This window comes from Notamacropus eugenii, chromosome 1 (assembly GCF_028372415.1).
Source record: "Notamacropus eugenii isolate mMacEug1 chromosome 1, mMacEug1.pri_v2, whole genome shotgun sequence".
NCBI lineage: Eukaryota > Metazoa > Chordata > Mammalia > Diprotodontia > Macropodidae > Notamacropus > Notamacropus eugenii.
Genome location: NC_092872.1, coordinates 302,886,477 through 302,910,056, shown reverse-complemented (window position 1 = coordinate 302,910,056; position 23,580 = coordinate 302,886,477). Strand labels below are relative to the sequence as shown.

The window sequence follows — 23,580 nt, the reverse complement described above, 5'->3', positions numbered from 1 at the left end:
ATTGTGGTTTCCCCCTGGATCTGGAAGTTGGCAAAGTAATAGGAATGTATATTTGTTTGTTTGTTGATTTTTTAAGACTGGGTCCACCCAACTTGTCTGGGCTGGAAGTGCCTGGATCACTTATAGTCCTGGTCACACTTCTCATTAGCATGCCAACTTTGACTTTGTTCTGCTTTTGAGCTGGGTCAGTTTATACCTCCTTAAGGAACCTAAGAGTTTTCCTACTCTCAGGGACTCATCATATGGATAACAAACAGTTCAGACACTACATTTGTATAGCATCTCAGAACTTCCAAGCTCAAGAGACCCACCAGCTTCAGCCTCCCTGGTACTTGGGCTTATAATGTTAATAATGTTATAATGTTATGTTCCATAATGTCTGGATAAGAAGGGTGCTTACAAAAGCAGTGACAGGGAAAAAGAATTTAGAGCTAATGCAGTTCAATTCTACAAATATTTATTAGTTTACTACTACTAGGTACAGTGGTAGGCCCTGGAGATACATACAAAGATGAAAAAAAAATGACAGTCTTCCCCTCAAGGAGTTTACAATCTTTGTAGAGGAATGGTTGTATACGGTGAAACAAAATGCTTAAGGCACATTTGGACAAAGGTTGGGCAAGATGAGTGGCTGGGGAACCTAGGAATTGGGCAGGCTAAGTTGTTGAAGATGTGAAGGGATGTGCTCGTGGAAAAACTATTCCAATAGAGAGAAATAAACATAAGTGGTGTGAAAAGTCAGCTAGCATTTATTAAGTACCTAGTGTGTGCAAGGGCAAGTCGCTGAACTCTCATTCTTCCACCCAGCTCCCTAAGGCCATCAGTTTTAGATAGGGTGCCAATTTACATAGGTAGAGGGAATTTCCCTACCTACATAGGTAGAGGGAATATCCCATTCCATGGAATCAGAAGTCCAGTCCCTATTCCTAATCCCTATGTGTAAGACCTAAATTCTGTTCTAAATAAATGAAAAAGAGTCCTTCCTTCAAGGAGCTTACATTATACTTTCTTGGATACAATATAGATGGGACCAAATGTCTTTTGGAAGTCGTAAGAACAGATAAATTGATGAATTGGAACTTGTAGAATTGCCTTTGTTGTTCCTCTCTTGGGAGTCTATGAGAGTCTAGCAGGAACAGAGAAGGTTTAAATAGGAACTCCTTTCCAGTCTATTAGGCTTAAGAAAGCAATATGCTTCTGTGTTGTCTTAGTAAAAATAATGGCTCACATTTATTCATAGGATGATAGATTTAGAGCTGGAAGAAAGACCATCTAGTTTATCTTCCTCATTTTATAGTTAAGGAAACCTAGATCTAGAAAGGGTCTCTGGCTGAATTCCAGTCCTCCTTTAACTCCCCAGACTACTTCTTTTATGTAGTTTTTAAAATTTAGGAAGCACTTCCCTAGCAACAATCTTATGGATTAAGTAGTAGAAATATTATCCTTTCTTTACAGATCAAAAAACAGACTTTTTAGAGGCTGAGTGACTTGTACAAGGTCCTATTACTTCGAGTCCAAATCTTTTTGTTCCAAAGCCAGTTAATTCTTTTTTTTTATCACACTCTATTGACACTAAAAATAGTGTTCTCTACTCCTCTCTCTGAAAATAAGGATAATAAAGACTTGGAAGTTATTATCAATGGGAAAATGGGTATCATGGAGGAAGATGTTTTTTCCATAAGGTAGAAAGCTACAGAAGGAGGGGGTCTACTTTCCTTCTCCCTCTTCTTCCCCTCTTGAGATCATCCAGGAGGGAGAACTATAAGAAAATTCAAGTACTTTCCCACTAAGTGTTTGGTTGACAGAACTTGTTGATATTAATAAGCTTAGAATATAAGCTCCATGAGGGTCGGTACTATTTTTGATTCTTTGTATCCATTGATCTTAGCACAATGCCTGATTCACAGGAAATAATAAATAAATGTTTATTGATTGGTTGATTGATGAATCTGTTATTTTTAGTTTAATTTCTTCATGTATCAAACAAATAATGAAATCCTTTCCCACCAGGGCAAAAGAGTATTTTGAGAAATTGAAAAGAGTATGATAAAGTGAAAAAAGCCTGCTCTCTGGGGTCAGACAACTCAGGTGTCAGTTGCAGAGAAGGTGCCAGTCTGTATTGGAGTATTTTCTTCATCTGGAAATTCCCAATATCAGTGATATAGGCCCTAGACCTAGAGAACGTTCAAACAAACTAATTAGAATGGTGTCATATATATTCCCTGTAGGTAATAATAATAGCATCTATTATTATTAACATTTGGTAATCAATATTAATAATTATATTGACTAATATTAATAATGGATGCCATTATTAATGTCATGAATATTAATCATTGCATTGTTAGGCATCATAGGGGTCAGCATAACATACGAAACTATCTGACAAAAGTGAAATAGAATTGTTTTCTTGGAGATGAGAAGGTGAGTCTAAAGAAAATTTCAAATCTATTAGTTTAAAAAAAGTTTTATTAATGTTTTATATAACTTGAACTTTGCAATACCCTTCTTCCATAGAACCCTCTTTGTATCAAAGAAGCAAAACTGGCATACTATCCACACCTGATGACATATGCTGTATTTCTCATGTATAATTTACCCCTTCTCTATTAAGAAGAGAAAAATATTTTCAGTCTTTTGGAATTAAGATTCGTCATTACAGGAAGCAGAAATCTAGCATCTCTTAGTGCTATTTTCCTTTAAATTGTTGTGACCATTGTCAAGATCATTCTTTTAGGTCTGCTTTCTTCACTTTGCATCAATTAATATGTCTTCCCAAACTTTTCTGAACCCCTCGTAATAATTTTTATTATCATGCAAAATGTTCCATTATGTTTAAATACCAAGATTTGTCCCTGCATTGATTAAAGTACTTTTAATAATGAAGTATATGGCATATGAAAGAAGTGACATGGGGAAAAGGAAGTTCATGGTGTTTTAAATTATAACTTTCTTATTTTTTTTCTGCCAGAAGTCCAGACATTTTGGGTTTTATGTCTAATAAGGTGTTGCTTTGTGAAACCAAAGTAGGTAGTTCAAGGCACATACTGATGAACTGTGAAGATCCTTGCCAGAAGTGTGTTGCCCACCTTTCAGATATTTTGCCTACATTCATTTTTCCTTGCATTTGGATATATGGAAGGCCCCTTTGCTCAGACCATCCCCTGACTCTCTCCTCAGTACTTTCCCAATAAACTCAAACTAAGCCATCTTTTCTAGCTTTGAAGCACTAGTGCAGAAGTCTCTTACCACTTATTCCAACACTTCTCATATGCTACCTTGTATCATTGGTTATCTGCTTATAAAAATACATATCAAGTCCAAATTTTTTTGTTCCAAGTCCAGTTAATTCTCTTTTTTGGCTCCTCAACTTACATAAGAGCTTCTTGAGGGAAGGGACCAAGTGTTTTATCTCCTTGAATCCTATTATGTGAAAAGCCATATTATGTGCATAGTTTTATACACCATATGCCCAACATAGTAAGTGCCCAACAACCATTTGCCAACTGATTAGATCAATAGTTGAGGGGAGGGAGTACTCTTCTCCTTTTCTTTCATTATAAATTGGATGAGTTGCTCATTTAGAGTCCTTATCACAACTCTCAGACTTACGTTGTTTCTACTTAGCTGATTAATCCCCTGCAAAATCAGATTCTTGGGAATAAGGTTCATCTGTGTAGAGCTGGTATGTATTTGAGAAAAAAGAACAATAAACAAGAGAGAGCTAAGTGCTAAATTGTGCAAATGTAGGCTATAAATGTGGTAAGAGTTGTGAGAAGGTGGAGATCAGTCATTGAAAGCTGGAGCAGTTAAAAAAAAATCTGTTGAATAGTGAAGTATTTTCTATGTTTTATTTTCCCTGTAGAAGGGGGGAGTTGAATTAGATCTTTTAGTGATGGCAGACAATATCTGTGATTTAATAGTTCATTCCCCCAGTCTCTAACAAGGCTATGCTTATACTGTCTCAGACAAATATCTGATAACATGTTCCATTTTTAGTTAACTAAAGATATGGAAATTCTACAAACTTGTTTATAAATGCATCTGGAACTTTAATTGTAGTTATCCGAATGTTTTTCTTGTGATTAAGTTGGAACCACTGTGTTGTGATTCAGATATATTTTATTTTGATGTGGCATTGGAGACTCCCTACATGTAAAAGGATTCAAAACATCATTCTCCTTATAATGAGGAGACTAGATGTCAGATAATTGCTCTTAGGAGCATGTAGCAGTTTCTGTTAAGAACTAACATCCTGCAAATAAGGCTTACCTGAGCAGATGTTTAGGTTAACCCTAGTTGTACAGAAGGTAATCAGGATGTAGCAGAATTAAGGAGAATCAATGGTGGTAATTTTCCAGTGTTATTACTTGAGAATTTCCATGTACTACATTGGAAGCTTTGATAATACAAAAAAAAAAAGGTAATGATTGATTGGATCTCATCTTATATAGTTTTTTAAAAGGCCATTAATTTGATTTAAAAATTTTGTTATCCCAATCGAAACGGCTTGAACCAACTTGGGAGCTTGGGTTGTTTGTTCTTTTCCTGAAATATTTTGCTGCATATTGATTTCAGCGGATGCAATGAAAATGGATTGAACCATGATGGTCTTGGGCATGCTTGTTAAATGCATATCAATCTAACTTGTATTCATGCAGACAAGAGCCTCAAGGAGAGAATTTTTAATAGTGTCATATCCAAGTAGTAGGGATATTACTTACAATTACAGAAGGCAGAGATTTCTGAATTTTGGTTCAGTGTCTTCCTCCTTGTTAAATGTAAACATGAGGCAATTCTAAACAGAACTGTTCTAAATATTTTAGTCATTTTTTAATTATTTGAAATGGGATTTTCCTTTCTTTTATTGTTTCTTGCATTTTGTTAATATTATATAGAAATGCTGTTGATTTTTGAGGGATTATTTTGTAGCTTGTAACTTTGCTAAAGCTATTAGTTGTTTAATTTGTATCTGTTGATTATGTAAAATTTTTTAAAGTAAATTATCATGTTATTTGCAAATAGGGATAGTTTATTTTCTCTTAAACTACATTTACTCCTTTAATTTTTTTCTCTTGTCTTACTGTTATTGCTAGTATTTCCAGAATTATATCAAACAATAGTGGACATTCTTGTCTTGCTCTTGTATTTATCAGGAGCAGAGATAGTCATTATCGAAATGATCTACTTAAGGTTATTCCATTTTCCTATAATGAGAAAACAGTAAAACCCAAATTTCCATTTTTGTTATGTATTCTAATATCTTTATGGATTATACACTAGAGAAATATTTTACTGTGGTATTAAGAATAATGTTTAAACTTTCATAAGATTAAAGGATCATAGAGTTGGAAAAGACCTTATTAGAGGTAATCTGGTCTGATTTCCCTCTTTTTGCAAATAAGGAAACAGGGGTATTATAGGTTTTCTGTGAAATGTTGTTATATCTGACTCCATGGCCCCATGTTTTTTGTTGTTGTTGGCAAAGATTCTGAAGTGGCTTGCCATTTCCCTCTTCAGCTCATTTTACAGATGAGGAAACTGAGGCAAACAAGGTTAAGTAGCTTGACAAGAGTCACACAACTAGCACTTGAGACTGAATTTGAACTCAGGTTTTCCTGATTCCAAGCCAGATACTGTATCCACTGTGCGACCTAACTGGCCCCTTCTGTGAGATACATCACTCTATAGTTGGAGTAAATGATTAGACCAAAGATAAAACCTCACTAATTAATAGATTCATCCAGCAAATATTTATTGAATATCTTCTCTATGTATAGTAATTATTATTGAGAATCACCTGTATGTATAGCATTGTACTAGATATGAGGAAGATAAAGAAGTGTCAGAATAACTTCTGTCCTTAAAGAACTTAAAATCTAGCCTGAGACATGGAATTCGGAACTTTCTGCGTTCTTACCATTGTGGGATTTTCCTTCACCAGTAGAGGATCATAGCCCATCCATGCCCTGTCACCTTGTGACATTCTTGTTTCCTATGTAGAGGATTCCCTTCCTGCATAAGATTTGCTTCTTTGAAATTCAGTAGACACTTGAGAATGAATACAGTTAAAGACAATGATAATACAAAAAAGTAAAGCTTGCAAAACTTGATTAACTAAAGGGGAGGACAGTCTGAATTAGTGACAAGTCTAAACTATAGAAATTTTAAAAATAGTAATACCCTTCAATTTCTTTCAGGTATGTATAGTAACCTGAATTTATAACTAGCAATTACCAAATAGATCCTCATAGACCTGCTTAAGTGATAAGCATGATTTATATTTTGTATGTCAATTTTTTCTGCGTTACCTGAACTGGGCATGTAGATCAGCTTAGGATATACATATAAATGAATAAAGTTCTTTAGAACATTTTAAAATAGAATATTCTCATTTCCCCATCTTGTTATACAATTAATTCTTTTAGCAATACTTTTTTCTCTGGATAATACAAAGAGAAATCTCATACCAGATTGTCTTTTGATCATAATTCTGAATTAATAATATAGTTAAAATGCTGGAAAATTACAGTATCTGATACTATTTTAAAAAAAGAAGCTACTACAGTATTTACGTGAAGTACTTTGTTCTTTACTGTTATGTTTGCAGAAGTAGACTAAAAGAATTATAAGCAAGATATTTATTTAGTTCAAGTACTAACCTGGAGAAAAACTTGGTCTGGATTTCTTTAGCTCTTTTCAAATACAGGGCAACATTTTTTTCTAAAAGAAAATTAGAGGTAGGTATCTTTAAAAGCAATTTACACTAGAACTGCAGGAATAGAACTACTTAGATATATCGGATGCGCAAATTTGGGATATCCACCCGAAATATTCAAACGGACTATCTGTGTCCAACCTGTGGTAGGGCATTCTGAGCTCGTATTGATCTGATTAGCCACAGTCGGACACACTGAAATTTCACTTTATCATAATGATGTCATTTTGGTCCTCTTCGAAGGCAAAGGACAACAACCAACTAGACATATCAAAAGTACTTTAGAAATGAATGCTTTGTAAATGTTACCCTAAAAAGTGAAGCTAACTCACTCTTCTCCCTAGCACAAATCTAGGTGTGAGAACAACTCGCAGAAATATGAATTTTTCATTCTATTGACTGTGTCATTCTGCAGATGGCCAAACCTCTCTGCTAGGTGGATAGTCTCAGAAGTCCATTTTTAACTACAGCGTCACCTAGTTTAATATAAATGCCTTGATCTGACCACAACTGGGGTATTATGCTAAGTTTCAGGCACCACATTTTATAAAGGATATTGATAAGTTACATAGAATATCTGGAGGAGGGCAGCTACTATGGTGAAGGGCTTTGAGATTTTGTCATGGAGGAATTGCTTGAAAGAATTGGATATGTTTAATGTGGAGAAGAAAAAACTGAGAAGGAGTTACATAAGCCTTCATATACTTGAAGCATTGTCAGTGTGGAAGAGGGCTTAGACATGTTCTGCCCCCTTGCCTGTTCAATGTTATGAAAAACTTCTTAACCAAAGAGGAAAGGACTTACTTTGGAGGTAATAGGCTTCTCTTGACAAAAGGTCTTTTTTCCAAGGCTGGATGACCACTTTTTAGGTATGGACAAAAGAGGATTCTAGTTCAAGGGTGGGTTGAAGTTGCATGGCCTTAGACTTCCACAGCATGTTCTGGAGTTACATTCCAAATTCTACTTCCAGGAGTAGTCTGGATGCTAGTTCTTCCCTTGTATGGGGACCTTAAGGAGTTGGAGAGATGTCTTTCTCATGCTATAGTACAAGCCCTCACAAGTGTGCTTTCCTCCATAATTATCAGACTGAGGTAGTCAGCAAGACTTAATTGGCTTTTAGAAAGGGAGTATTTAACTAAAGTCAAATAATAAGAAAATTTTGTCCAAAGCAACCCCTCTCCAAGAAAAAAAATATTTCTGTGACACAATCTCCCACCAGTACATATGGAATCCAGGGGAAAATGGGTACAAACTTAGACAATGTGTGACAAAAAGATAATTCACACTTTCCAGTTCCTAGAAATCCTTTTCCTCCCTTCATGAGGTTCCATTTAGATAGTGTTGCTTTCTGCTGGGCTCCTGTCTTTCCTCAGTATGTTTAGTTTGTCTTTAGTTTTTGTTGCAAATACGGCCATCAGCTATTGCTGGTCTGGAGATGATGCTAAAGATGCTGGTGAAAAGTTAAAATTTCCTAAGTTTCTAAAGATGACAAAGTCCTCCTCTGGTCACAATTGCTCCCCGCAAATAATTTCCCCTTGGGGACTTGGCTGGATTATTCTTCTTCTATATTATCAGATACTAGAATCCTGGGTTCCAAAATGGTATACTCTTTTACAGAAGATCAACAGATCATGACTGAATCAAGTTCCAGCATAGCTTCTATGAAACCTTATTTATCCACTGATTTTCAAGGACTTCTCAAACCTAGTCTAATGCCCTTATTTGACTGATTCAATAGAGGTAGTCTCATCTGGTTAACATAGTTATTATCAGTAGAGGTGATTTATTGGCTGTTTTAATTGACCCTCATTTTTATACTTATTCTTAATGAAATTTTGTAAGTATTCTTTTTTATTTAATTGATTAGCTAGGTACCCTTGATATGGCATCCTATCATCCCAAGGTCTTATATGATAAAATGCAGCATTTTTGACATTATTGCCATAAACAGCTGTCATAAGATTGTAGATTGAGAGGCAAAAGGGACCTTAGAGGTCATCAAGTCCAACCCTCTTATTTTTACTGATAAGGAAACTGAAATCCAGAGAAGGGAAGTTCAAGACTTAAAGGCCACATTGGTGGCAAATAGGAAAGCCAAGATTAGAACCCTGACCTTCCTTCCTCAAATCATTTTCTGGGAATATTTACCTTGGAGATGAGAAAACAGATTGGTATAGCGGAAGGGGATTGTAGGGGAAGACATAATAATTGTTTTTAAGTATTTGAAGGATTGGGGCAACTAGGTGGTGGTGCAGTGGATAGGGTGCTGGATCTAGAGTCAGGGAGACTCATCTTCCTGACTTCAAATCTGGCCTCAGATATTCACTGTGTGGTCTTTGGCAAGTCATTTATTCCTATTTGTCTCAGTTTCCTCATCTGTAAAATGAGCTAGAGAAAGAAATAGGAAGCTACTCCAGTAACTTTGCTAAGAAAACTGTAAGTGGGGACATGACTGAACAACAACAAATTTGAAGAACCATGGAATCATATCAAATTGATTAATAATGATTGGAATAGAGTAGGAGTACAAATGAATTAACTTTCTCAATCATATGGAAGAGAGTTAAGGCTTTTTCTGCATGGACCCAGAGGGGAAAATCAGGAGCATTGTTTAGAAGTTCCAAAGAAGCAAATTTAGTCTTGATGTCAGAAAAAACTTCCTAACGTTTAGAAGGAAACCTTGTCAAGGTGGTAGGTCTCGATAGAGGTCTTCATACAGAGGCTGGATGACCACTTGTCAGACATGGTAGCGGGAATTCCTTTTGTTGATGGATTGGACTAGATGGTTACTGAGGTGTCTTTTGACCTCTGACATACTATGACTTTTGCAAAATACATTACTATTCCCACTTTACTATAATGCCGTTCTCATTGGAGGGCATAACTGATTTCTGCCCTTGAAAGTGGTTATCATTCTGAGACAGGAAGTCAAAGGAAGACGTTACTAGGGTAAATATGAGTGATCTTACAATAAAGAATGGGGACAACCAACACTGTAATGGGCTACACTATTAGGAATTTTCACCTTCCAAGCACAGTTATTAAAAAGTTAGAGGATTTATGGGAAAGCATACATGAGATTAGCATGGGATGAGACATGATACGGAGGAGATGAGATATGTTTTGATGTTAAAGAAGAATTGTAAACCTAACAAACTTACAAACTCAAAAAAGGTTTTATGTTTTCCAGTGTTCTTTTTCATGACATCTTCTTCTATAATAAAAATTCTTAAAATTTTTATCTGGTTTTATTTTTATTTATTTTTGAGGATGTATTTTTAAATCAATATGACCAAGCCATAAGCTTTTCTAAAGTTTAAGCTTAAGGGAGACTAAGTTTAAATCATTTAAATCTGATTATAGCACTATGAATGTTGGACAAGTATCTTAGCATTTCAAACACATGTAATAAGTCCTGCTACCTGTTTTTAAACCCAGGGGCATACTGTGAAGTCACAGCTCTTTAAAAATGGGAGTGGGAGGTCTAGAGATAGAGTGAACTTTGTGTCCCTGGAAGCATCTAATAAAGGCAAGATCATTTATGGACATGGGATATTTTAGAAAAAAAAATCTGCATTGCCTGGGATGATGAAGACTCCATACAAAAAGACTTCATGTAATTGGCATGGCCCTTAGTCCATTCCAATGTTAATGATTATTTTGCTATGAGAGGCACATGATTTAAAGAAGAGTCAATTTGATGATGTGCATTTGAAATACAAATCTACCACTTACTAACCATGTATTCATGGGCAAATCATTTAATCTCTCTGAATCTGTTTTTAACTTGTAAAACTGGAATATGAATATTTGCACTATCTACTTCACAGTGTTTTGAAAATCAAAATAAGGTAAAGTATGTATATAAACTGTAAAGAGCTATACAAACACTAGGTTTTAATATCCTACTATCAAAGCAGAAATTTGCCCTTTAAGTTGTATGAAAGCCTTTGAAAATATACAAGCATATATGTGTATGTATTTTTTGTGTACATACATATGTGTGTATGTGTGCATGATAGTTAAAGAATCTGTATATAGTCATGTAGTGCTTATGTTATGAATTATATTTTTGGTGGAAATATATACATATAAAATGATTGGGTTAAGGTATCTAGCCTAATTTATTTATTTTAAACAAATTCTTGGCCATTGTAGTTTATATAGCCAGTTTTAAATCATAATTTCTCTTTTTCTTAAAATAGTAGTAGATTCTAACTCTTTTATTTTCACTCCAAAATTAAAAAAAAATAGAAGACTTCTTCTTATGGAGAGAAGGCTTTTCGTTGACATCTCTCTCCAAATCTCCAGATTTATGCTTGGTTCATGAATAAATAACTTTCCCCAGGAGACAATCTTAGGAAGCTTTTCAGCTCAGGGATTACTGCAGCACACCTTAGGAAAACACCCAGGGATCTGTACTGATAGACCTACTTTTGGACTTACCTAAGAAAGCAGGTAAGATGATGGGTGGTGCAGCACAGCCGCATAATATCATTATATAGAAGTACCCCACATGGGCAAGGCTTCGTTAACTGGATTGACATAAGACCCTGACTCCTGACTTCTGATTTGGATAACTGATTTTCAGACCTTCTTTTTTTGAAAGACAAGATTAAATTTCTATGTCAAATCTTAACACAAAATTCTGCTTTGTACCTGCCCAATGCAATTATTATTATTTCGTTTTATAGCTGTCTGTTGATGTCTTATATCCCACCCTTGACTATCAACTACAAGGCCCTTGGATTATCTAAACTTTTTCACATCTAATACAAATTTTTGTACACAGTGGATACTAAATAAATATCTGTTGGATTTGATTTGCCTGAGAATATAATAAGATCTCAGAAGGCAGGGTCACTTTGAAAAAAGTTGTATTGCCAAGGACTCTGAAAATGCTGAATAAAATACTTTCTGAATGGAATTGAATTGAAAATAGAGAGAGAGAAGGGAAAAATATCTGTAAATATAATTTTTGCTACTCCACCCTGACACCTTCTTTATTCTGTGGTTCTGCCATTCACTTCTGTACAGAGGCAGCTTGGACCTTGGGGTCAGTGAATCTACTACTTACTATGGGCCTTAACTCTCATTTTATGTAATATTTTACAGTTATAAAGCACTTTGTATTCCTCATTTGATTATATGCAACCCAGTGAAGTAGACAGTATGAGTATTAACTAACCAATTTGCAGAAAAAGATTAGAGAGCCACGGCTTAAAGTTTTAAGTAGTTTGCCCGAGGCCACATAATTAATTACTGGAAGTGGCTGGACTCATATCTAAGTCTCTTATGGATAGTGCTTTTCCTACTATGTCAATAAGTTTAATATGGTCTTAAAGAGATCACTCCCTAGACTAGTAATGCCTCAAATTTTTTTTCATTGAGGTAGTTAACATGACACAGTGGATAGAGGGCTGGACCTGGAATCACAAAGATCTGAGTTTAGATCCAACCATGGACATTTACTCGATGTGTCACTCTGGTCTAGTTACTTAATTCTGTTTCAGTTTCCTCAACTGTAAAATGGGGATAATAATAGCACCTACCTCTCAGGGTTGTTGTGAGGATTAAATGAGAATATATTTGTAAAGCAACTGGCTTAGAGAAGGTGCTTAATAAATGCTTACTTCTTTCTCCAATTTTTCATCTATAAGATTTTTTTAATATCAGTACATTACGGCCTCATCATTTCTCTCACAATCTTTAATTTATTTGAGGGCAGAGATTGTGTCTACTTATTTCTTTTTATTTCTTTTAGTACTGAGTACATAGAAGGCAATGTATTTTGATTGATTTTTAGAATTCCATCATACATATAAAACTTTTATTTTTATTATTATTTTCGAATGAGAATTTCCATCTAGATAGATAGGTAAGTAGGTTGGATAGATAGATTTATAGGTAGATAGAAGGATGAGTAGGTGGATAGGTAGATAATCAAGTACCATGGAAATTCTTATTTAAAAATAGATAAATTACTTAAAGATCAAGCAGGAAAGAATTAGTTATCTTTAGTTTTTTTCTCCCCATAACTGAAGGATTAGAGACCAATAAAGAAAACCCACATTAAATTCTAGGAATGACTTTTCCTCTGGGTGCTATTCCAAGTTGAGTTCATTTACTAGCTTCAAATGCACCTGCCGCAAGTTTGGTATCCTGATGTTACACATTTGACAAGAGATTGGAGCTATTCTGGGTAAACCACATGATGATTTAACAGATTTTGCCTTACCTGTGGAAGATCCATATTTGTGCACTGAGATTTATTTTATTTTAAATGTCTTCCAGCAGTTCTTACTGAATGGCTCACTTGTAGCAATCATATTATTTGATTCCCTTGTAAAGTTCAATTAGCAATGCCTTCAGTTGATACAAATAGGGGTTGGTTTTGGCACTAGAGAGAGTTTTACATTAGTGTTTTTCCATGAGCCCTTCAGTTACTGCCAAATGCAAATTAGGAATCAATGAGGAAAACAATAATCTCCTTCGCAGATGAGCTATTATTGAAGGCTACTTTACAGCTCGACATGAGCGCAACAAAGGGTGTAATGGAGCAGTGACTACTGAGGAAGTCTTATTTTCTTACCCTCCAAGAACCTTTCTCTTTAAAACAAATACAGATGCTTACAACTATGAGATTTATTATGGTGAACTTAAATAAAGTTTTTAATTTAAAGCTTGATAAAGTTCCTTACTTTATCCACAGGGTTGAAGTAAGAAGACTCAGATGATAAGGAAAATTGGAAATGTGAGAAAGATCATAGCCTTAGAGGGATTCCCACTCGTAGTTTTGTGATATCGAACAGGAGTCGAAAGGTGACCACTGACTCGGTCAAAATCGTTCATATCAATTCTTTTTTTCTAGAACTAATATCCTTTTTGTCTAGATGCTGGACTTTTTGCCTCTTTAATTAGAAGTTGTCGTACTGTTTTCAGCAAAAGAAATTGCTGGGACTGGAAATAAAAGTGCTAGACCCTTATGGAATTATTCTTTGTATACTACATGGCACTGTGTCATGGGAGCAATTAGGATATTTAGGAAGGAAGGCTAACATAGGCTGACAATCCTTATGTAGGCACTGAGGACAACCCGACTGCAGAAACCTGATGACCACATTAAGGACTCACAGTTTATGTCTTCCCATCTTAGCCTGAAGAAACAGCTAAGGAAAAACATACAAAACTTACCTGAATCAATAACGTCCAGAAACATGCATTACAAACCTTAAAAATCTCAGAATTCAATTGAAATGATTTTCTGTTACACCATGCATCCTTCCTCCTCCCTTTACTTTTTAAATAAGCGATATAATGATTTCACATCTTCTATAGTAATGTGAATAAGCAGGAAGAATGAGAATCTTGATTTTTGTTTCCAATCTATGTTTATAGACTTAAACAATTTGGAAAGGCCACTAGGGTGCATTATTAATTCTGCAGATTGTGAGGATTTTTTGTTTTCTTCATTCAGGCACTGTAGGAATGCACCATTGCTAGGCTAACCTGCATTCTTGTGACAAGGCAAGGAAAGGCAATCCTGAGAGGATTTACAGGCTCTCAAATCAGCCTCTTCATCAAGCAAATTGAGGACAGGTACAAAACACTTTGGGATTTTGACCTAAATCTTAACCCATTTATTTGCTTAATATAAATCTAAATTTTCCTCCTCCATAGCCCCTCATCTTTAAAATATTGTTTGCATAACCTACTGTGCAATATTGATTGTGTTTTAAATTAAAGATGGTGAAAATGAATGAATGAATGGTGGTAACAAAATCATTCCAAAGACTAGGTTTATTGCACAGATTCTAAGCTTACTTAATTGCTGATGTGGACTACTTTTTTCAAAAGACATGATTTTTTAAGAGGTATATCTCTTCAGCATAAATTTAAAGCAATTTTTCACCTTTATTATGTATCCCTTCAATTTTTATGTTTTAACTGAAAAAACTGAGTTCCCTCTGTAACACATCACTTCCTTAGAGACCCTCTGATGTGGAGATTACTTCTTCTACCCTTTCCCCGTTACTCTCAAGATGAAGGATTGATATTTCCTTTCTCCTTTCTGTGTCTTTCAGACTAGTTTCCCCTACTGTTACTCAGCAGTCTCTTATTTTTTTGTACTCTGTGCCATCTGTCCCTTCCATTCTCTTCCTGTCCTTATTTCTGTCTTTTTTTGACCTCTAAAAGCATGCTTTCACCTTCTTCAGTATATTCTAAACTTGTATCACAGTTTTTTTTTTATCGTGTCATCTGCTGTCACCCCTAGCATCCATATTGATGATCCAATGCTATGGTCTCACATTTCCTCACCTTCCTTAACTCCCATGACCTTCATTTTTAAGTTCATGTCTAGGTATTGAGGAACAGAAATGCAGCCTTGTATTTCTTAAACCTTACTACAGATTTTATTAATTTTATATATATAAGCTCTGATGGTAAACATACCCCCCCCCCCCAAAAAAGTTATAAGGATACATGTACTAATCAACTTTGCCTACTCAGTTTCTGAGTTGAGTAGTGTGATCTTTGAAGGCAAAAACAAAAAAACAAGCAAGCATATATAAATAAATTTTACTAAACCAGCCCTATCTAGAGTTATCAGCTTGGTCTAAAGGGCAACATTGGTAGGAATAGCAGTATGTTATCTTCAGGAGGGCAAAGCAAACCATACCCCTTTTAACCTATGTTAACTGAAGATGGCTAGGTGATTCAGTCACTAGAATACCAGGCCTGGACTCAGAAAGACCTGAGTTCAAATCCAACTTTAAATACTAACCATTTGTGTGATAGGAAAGTCACTTGAGCCTGTTTGCCTCAGTCTCCTCATCTATAAAATGAACTAGAGGAAGAAATGGCAAATCACTCCTGTTTCTTTGCCAAAAAAAAAAAATCCCAAATGGGATCAGATAGAGTTGGACATGACTGAAATGACTCAACAATAAAATTTAAAGTGTCTTTTGAATAAATATATGAATCATGAATTAGCTAGATAAAAATGTACACAAGAGTTTCTTTGGGCTGAAGAGCTACAATCATAGATTCGTCAGTGATGGTAATAATAACCATTGTATAGTGCTTTAAGATTTGAAAAGAACTTTACAAATATTATCTCCTTCAAATCTCACCTCTGAAATTTACTATTTGGGTGACCTTGGGCATTCAACCTTCTTGAGCTTCTATTTTTTCAACTATAAAATATGGGTATTAAACTAAATGACTTCCTTTTGGATTTAACTTTATAAGTCTTGTTCTTTTCATATCTTGGTCATATCAATCCCCTTAGCTTTCCTTTTAAAACTTTGAAATTGACGTATAAGACAGAAAATGTATCCCAAAGATATCTCAAAAGGAAATGGGAAAAATGAAATGAGATACAAGCAATACTGATTTATTCTCATTTCAGACTCTGATAAACATACCTATCAGGAATATAAACTTAAAATTATTGACAAAATGCTTTACTTTATTCTATTTATAGTTTGTTTTCTTTACAAAATGACATTTATAGAAAGGACCCATTTTCAAGGTACTCTGAGTCCCTGAACTACTGAAAATTTGTCATTTAGACTTAGAAAATATTTGCTAATGTTTCAGATTGTGTGGTTACCCAGGTGCCTTATTTATTTCTGATACTCTTTCATTGGTCTTCTCAAAGATATATTATAAACAATGATGTTCCCTGATCTTCCTATTGGTGATTTCCTCTACCATTCTCTCTTGACAATAATCCTGACAAACCTCCCCCTGCCCTTAGCCCCACACACTTTGAGTGGGGCAAGAAAGAGATGGAAAGTAGACTCTCGCATTTTCACAAAAGGAAATTTTATGTAGGAATTAGACTGTGGAGGGAAAGTGTCTCCATTATGCAAAAGAAGACAGATTGCAAGTTTGGATGGTCTATGTGTAATAATGACTATGTGTAGTCTATTACTACACATAGACACAATGTCTGTGTGTAGTAATGTAGTTTAAGTATATTGCTTCCAAATAGGGTTAGACTACCATCACAAGGCATGCTGGATACATTCCCATGTTTCCAGATGCCCAGAGGAAACTTAAGAAGGTGCAAAGCCCTTCCTCCATGCTTAGGGAAAGTATAAAAGCTTTGTGTTCTACCTCTAGCCAACAGGGGGAAAAAATTTCAGATTTGCCTATAAAGCAGTTAAGTATTTTACAGTGGTGTTTGGGTGGAAGAAGAAGATAGAATGCTACTTGGAGCAATATGTGGGCTGGGCTTGCTGACTCCATTGTTTTCTCTGACAAGATTGGGGAGAATTACAAACAACTCAAACTAATGTAGTCAGCAGCCCTTTTCTAGACGAGTCAGGTTATAGTAGAACAATGGTTCTCAAAATTTTGGATCTTTTACCCTGTTAAAAATCCCAAAAAACTTTTGTTTATGTAGGTTATATCTATCACAATTACCATATTAGTGATTTAAAGATAATATCATTATGAAAATAGTATTGATCACATTGTGGACCTCCTGAAGGGGTCTTGCCCAGATCAAACTTTGTAACAGAGAGTGTAGAAAAGATGTTGATGATGGTTCTTTTCTATGAAATTTCAGAGGAAACATCACAAACTCCTGGATACAAAAGGGATAATGTATGCACCCCTAGCACCTAAAATTATGGGTATTTTTGTTCAGCGTGAACTAATTTTTGATGAAACAGCATATTAGGTGCCACATTAACAAAAATAGCCTATCCAGTTTGGATTCAGAGGGACAGACTACATCGTAATTTGGTATTGTTGAGTTGTTTTTCAGTCACGTCCAACTCTTCCTGACCTTATTTGGGTTTTCTTGGCAAAAATGCTAGAGTGGTTTGCCAGTTCCTTTTCCAGTTTATTTTTACATATGAGGAAACTGAGACCAACAGGGTTAAGTGAATTGCTCAAGTTCAAACAGTTAGTGTCTGAGGCCAAATTTGAACTCGAATGATGATTATTCCTGATTCTCAGCCCAGTGCTTCCAATTGCATGGTTATGACATAATAATTCCTGTTTTTACCTTCTAGAAATAAATATGACACTTTGTAGAATACATTTGTGAAAATCATCAGTGATACTATAGCCCTGTACAATTCTGACTAGCCACTTGAATCAGGTGGAACTAAAAATGGCTGCTATTCGCTTGGGACCAAGCCTGAGATCTGAGGGACCCCCTAAGACTTAATTTATATTTAGACCATCTTCCTGCCTCATAAGAAGCAGCAAATACTGATTCTGTACAATCAGAAAGAGAGTGGAAAAAGGAAAAGGGACAAGTATCCCAACAGGATCATTCTGTCTAAGACTCCTTTGCTGGATCATCCTCCATATTACACTTCTGTTGTTGGAGCAACATTTAATTCATATAGACTGGGCTAGTTTCTATTTAAAGTATTGGGAAAATTGCCTTTGGGAGAGTACCCTCAGTCCTTGATGTGATTTCCTGGTTGCCTGAGGATCAAAAGACCCATCTTATGAGGAGTTGGCTTTAGAAACATCGTACAAGTCAACGTATCTAAGCTAAACGCTTAACACATTATTTCATTTGATCCTTAAAAGGTAGGTGTTACTGTTATCCCCATTTTTCAGATGAGGAAACTAAAGCAAAAACAGATTAAGTGACTTGTTCAGGGTATACATATCGGGGGAAAGATTTGAACTCAAGTCATACTGACTCTAGGCCCAACTGTCTATCTGCTGCTTCCCCTACCTACCTCTAAATGGAAGCAGGGGGATTTGCTGGTCAATTAAATTAGTGTGTCTTTATTCAATCATTTTATTGTTAAGTGAATTTTTTATTTTAGGAGTACTAAAGGTTCTGCGAGTGTTTTATTCTGTCAGATCTCAAATCTGAAGCAGTGGATTGGCCTGAATTCAGGCTGGCCTAGAGAACCCTCTAATTGTGGGTTTTCTCCAGAATTCCATTTTGTTCTCTCTATGTTCTCCCTCCTAGTTACCTCATATACTCACATTGTTTTATCATCTCCATGCTAATGACTCAGGTCTTTAGCCAGCCTTGAGTGCTAGTCCTGTAACACCAATTGCAATTATTGGTCATTGCAAACTGGATGTCCTGTAGGCATCTCAAACTCAGTGTGACCCCAAAAGGACTTATTATGCTTCCACTCAAAAACACCCTTCTGAATTTTCCTACTTCTGCCAATGATACCATCATATTTCTTGTTATCAAAGTTCCCAAACTCAATGTATGTTCAACAGCTCATTCTCTCCATCCCAATATATCCATTTAGTTGCCAAATATTTTCATTTCTGTCTACATAAAATCTTTCCTATTTGTCCCTATTCAAATTTCTCAACCCTTTTTCAATCTGGTCTCTAGTCTCACTCAGCTGAAAGTGCTTTCTCCCAAGTTATCAGGTAACTTTTTTACTGCCAAATAAGATGACCTTTCCCCCAGTTTTCACTTCTCTGCAGAATGTAACACCATTCACTATTTTCTCCTCCTCCATGTTTTGCTGGCTTCTTATTTTTTCCCTAATGGAAAATTTCCTGTGTCAATTGTAGTAATTATTAGTGTTTGACTTGTTGGTTGTTCTGCCTTTAAAATAGAAAACCATAATTGAGTTGGTAATTCAATTTCACTAACTGCTTTAATACTTGTGCATTATAGAAGGTGCCTGAATTAAAGACTTAGAAACCAATTCTCATTTGCCCTCAGATTTTCTTACTTTCCTCCACCAAACTGGCTTTCAGAATATCTAAAATCCTTCAGTTGTGAGTGTGGATCCTGAAACCACTAAATCAAAGGGCTTTTTTTAATCTCCAACTCCCCACTTTCAGCTTTCATAACAGCTACCATTTATATATCACCTACTATGTGCCAGGCACTGTGCTAAGCACTTTATAATTCTTGTCTCATTTGATCCTCATAACAGCCCTGATGCTGTTATTTCCCCATTTTACAGTTGAAGAAACTGAGGTAGACAGAGGTTAGGTGACTTGCTCAGAGGCACAAAACTAGATAAAATTTGAACTTGAGACTTACTTATTCCTGACTTTATACTGGTGGATTGATTTTTCTGTTACTGGAACACTTTTCCCTTTCTTGCTAGACATTTTGAATGATTTTTTTTCTGAAATGTTTTAGAATTCAATTCATTTTTAGAATGGATTGAATATTCAGAAGTAATGTCAGCTCCCCCTTCCCACCTCAGAAAAAAACCCCATCACTACAATATTAAAATTTATGTAAGCAAATAAATAGTACATTTCACAGGAGTTGCCTTGGAAGAAAGGTTTTTTATGTTTGTTTTTCTCCCTTCTTTCTGAAGGAAGCTTCGATTTCATTGTCACAGGGAACCCCTGAGAAGGTGACTCCCTCTACCAATGCAGACATGGTAGTATTAGAGTAGTTCTAGATCAGTGGTTCCCAATGGTTTTTGTTCCTCATACACCTTCCAATAACAACAACAAAATGTATTGTGAACTCTCAAGGTAATTTAATATACCACTCTTAATAATCTTTTATGTATTTTGAATGAGTACCTATAATAACTATAATGATAACTTTTGTCTCCTAAGGCTAGAAATTAAAATGTACATTCCAGAATTAGATAAAATTTTTGTCTGCCTATAATTATTCAAACTCTAAATAGAAAATCATAAAACCTTAATTATAAAATAATCTACAAAGATTTTATGTGGGACATTTTATAACAATTAAAAGAATCCTGCAGAATTCATGTTTACTATCTGCAAAATTTTATATTAAATTTCTTAATTTTGCATCTTTTGTTGAATATAAACATTTAAATAAAAAAGCTACAACTTAGAAGATGTTTAATATAATATAATAATCACATATACATTTAATTTCAGTGTTGGACTTTTAAATTTGAATAAAGGTTTGCAACATTTGGCTTAACACCAAACAAAATCTTAAATCTGATTATACATCAAATTTATTTCTGTACTTTGATTTAAAATAAGATTAAAGTGAAAATGCTTACTCACCCAAATATGTGATGGAAAATAGTAAGGAAATTTTACAAGCTTTCTTTCTGAGAGAGAGAAATTCATTTATAAAAATTTTTAGCCACCTAACCCATAAACAAAAATGAGTACCTAGTGATGGCATAAAATATTCACTTTTCTCCTGGATCATAAGAAGTATAGTACTAAATAATAAAAACACTTAAAAGTTCCATTGTATACATCACTTTGTTTCTAATAATATTTATAGATAATCTTTGTAAGGAAAGACTCTCAGATGTGACTTTCTTTTCTTCTATAACTGGCACACTGGCTACACTCTCACAGAAACTCTACTAAATGACTAACCAGTGTTGCTAACCAATTTATTTGAAAATCCTCCAGATAAAAGAATAGTAAAATAAATGAAGAATAAGTTTAAGTCAGAAAACAGCCTTAAAACTGTAATAGGAAATAATATAAGGTTTATTCCCACAGAATGTTTGTGATGGTCCATGATGTTTCAAGATGACTTGTAATAAAAATACCCAGAGGTCATGGTGTACAAACAGGCCTGATATTTGCACCCCAATGTTTTTGGGATGCTGCACTCGAGACATTCCTGATTTTATTCCCTTAGTTACTATTCTTTGGGTCAGGTTGTTCAACTAACTCTAAAGCATTCTAATTGTACTCTTATAAAGTCCGTATATTTTCATCCTGTCTACAAATATATCATGAGAGAGTTTGTCAAGCATTAATCTGAAATGTAGGTTTGCTATATTTATATTATTTCTCTGGCTAAAAAGGAAATTTAGTTTCATCTGTCATTAATGAATCCGTGTTTCTACTCAGTGACCATCATTTTTCTTAAATGTTCCAAAAACATTTGTTTATTCATATGTTCTACAAATCTGCTAAGAATCCAAGTGAAAATCTCTGGTGTATGATCAAGACTTCATCTTTCCCCCCTTTTAAAAAAAAATCAAGACAAAGCCTTCCTCCTGGCCAACAGCATCTCTCTTATTCTTCAAAATTTTTCAAAGACCAACATCAGAGGCTCAGCAGTCGCAGTGAATGAGTAATGCACATGACTCTAAATCTTGAATTATGTGAAATAATATCACTTCACACCACTATTGCCAGAGAGATGTGATCTTTAAGCAGGGATCAGAGTGCAAATTTTGTATTTGCAAGTGCAGATATAGGTATCCCACAATGTTTTGACATCTGAATGATACCAGTGGATTCTGTTACCCTTTTACCCTGCAGGCAATATCCTGTGTATTTCTCCAGTACTCTGTGTATTTCTATTTCTGTTTTGCTCTGCTAATTATAGTCACTCATTTATATTTTGCTTTATAGTTTCAAAACATTTTACATGTATAAACCCATTTTGGATCTCAACCCATCTGTGATATAAGCCGAAGAGCTATTTTCATGTACATTTTTCAGACGATAAAGTCAAGGCTCCATAAAGATGAATACATTGTTCAAGGTCATACAACTAACAAATCAGGGCTCAAACATGTCTTTTAACTCTTCTCTGGCTCCTTTTACAGTAGGCTGCTATTAACTTAAACACCTAACTTTGTCCCCAGATAAATGGCTAGGGAAGGTAAGTGAGGAAAGTTGATTTTCAAAGTCTCCAATTATGACTTTATTCAGAGAAAATTTTGAGTACCAGTCTGTCTCCTTAAAATTATATTTTAAGTCTGTGAAAAAATAAAACTTTTTTTATATGTGAGCAGATTTGAAGCTTTTCAGAAACTTACAGTTTTCTTCTTTTCCACAGGCTCCATCAGTATGTTGACCTGGGCAATATTTCTTTCAAGAGAAGGCTCAAATTGGTCCCCATTAGAGACTATCAGTTATAGAGCAGGACTCTCATTGCTGCTCAGGAAAGGGAGTAGACTTTATCCTTCTATAATAACTACATGAATTTAGATTCATCTGTAAGTCCTTTGACTACAGTTGATATGAAAAAAATCCATGGCTCAGCGCCACCCATTCCCATTAGATGGTATAAAACTTGAAAGAACCTTAAAAAAATTTTCACTAGACTTCTTAAACTAGTGACAAAAATGTGTTCACATATACAATTTATATGTATGTACATATACACACATACACATATGCATGTATACACACACTTAAATATATTATACTCTATAAGTATATATGCATATGTAGTGTGGAGGAAATATAATGTAAAATAAGGTAAGATGAATTATCTTCATGAAATCTTGCCTTTCTTATCTGAAAAACAGGTATCTAATGCCTTCTTTCCTTATATCACAAACTGATTGTCTCTACACTGTGAAATATAAGCATGCTATATATGTTGTCCTTTTCCCAGACAGATTCCTAGGGAAAGGTCCCACTTGTGGCTGCCACTTCCTCTCCTCTTTATTTCTCAACTCTGAAATCTGGCTTCCAACCTCATCACTCAACTGAAACTGCTCTGTCCAGAGTTACTAATAGTCTCTAAATTGTTTAATATGACTCCATTTTCTCAAGCCTCGTTCTTCTTGACATCTTGGCAACATTTGATACTATTGACCACCCTCTACTCGTGGATGCTCTCTCTTCTCTGAGTCTTTATTTGGTTTTCCTTCTACCTGCTCAACTATATCATCCTTGTCACATCCTCTAATTGTGACTGTACTTGAAGGCTTTGTCCAAAGCCTTATCTTTACTCTGTGCACTATCTGTGGTGATCTCATCAATTCATATGGGTTTAATTAGCAACCTTGTAATAATGATTTTCAGATAAGTATCTCTCCAGTCCTGATCTCTTTCCTGAACTCCTGTCATGCATCACAAACTGTCTGTTGGACATTTTGAATTGCACATCCTGTAGGCAACTGAAACTTAACATATCCAAAGCAAAACTATGTGTCTTTTCCCTCCTAAACCCTCCCCTC

General features: G+C 35.1%; 1 protein-coding gene across 6 annotated transcripts in view; it reads left to right on the top strand.

Moving 5' to 3' along the window:
* Positions 1 to 23,580, top strand: part of RTN1 (reticulon 1) — a 266,323-nt gene that overhangs the window by 10,290 nt on the left and 232,453 nt on the right. The window contains exon 1 of one of the 6 annotated variants that reach the window (XM_072629362.1): positions 14,209 to 14,317. The exons of the other annotated variants lie outside the window; for them this stretch is intronic. The gene's annotated coding sequence lies outside the window, so the exon portion shown is untranslated. Of the gene's footprint in view, positions 1 to 14,208; positions 14,318 to 23,580 lie in introns of those variants that run through there. 6 annotated transcript variants of the gene reach the window in all.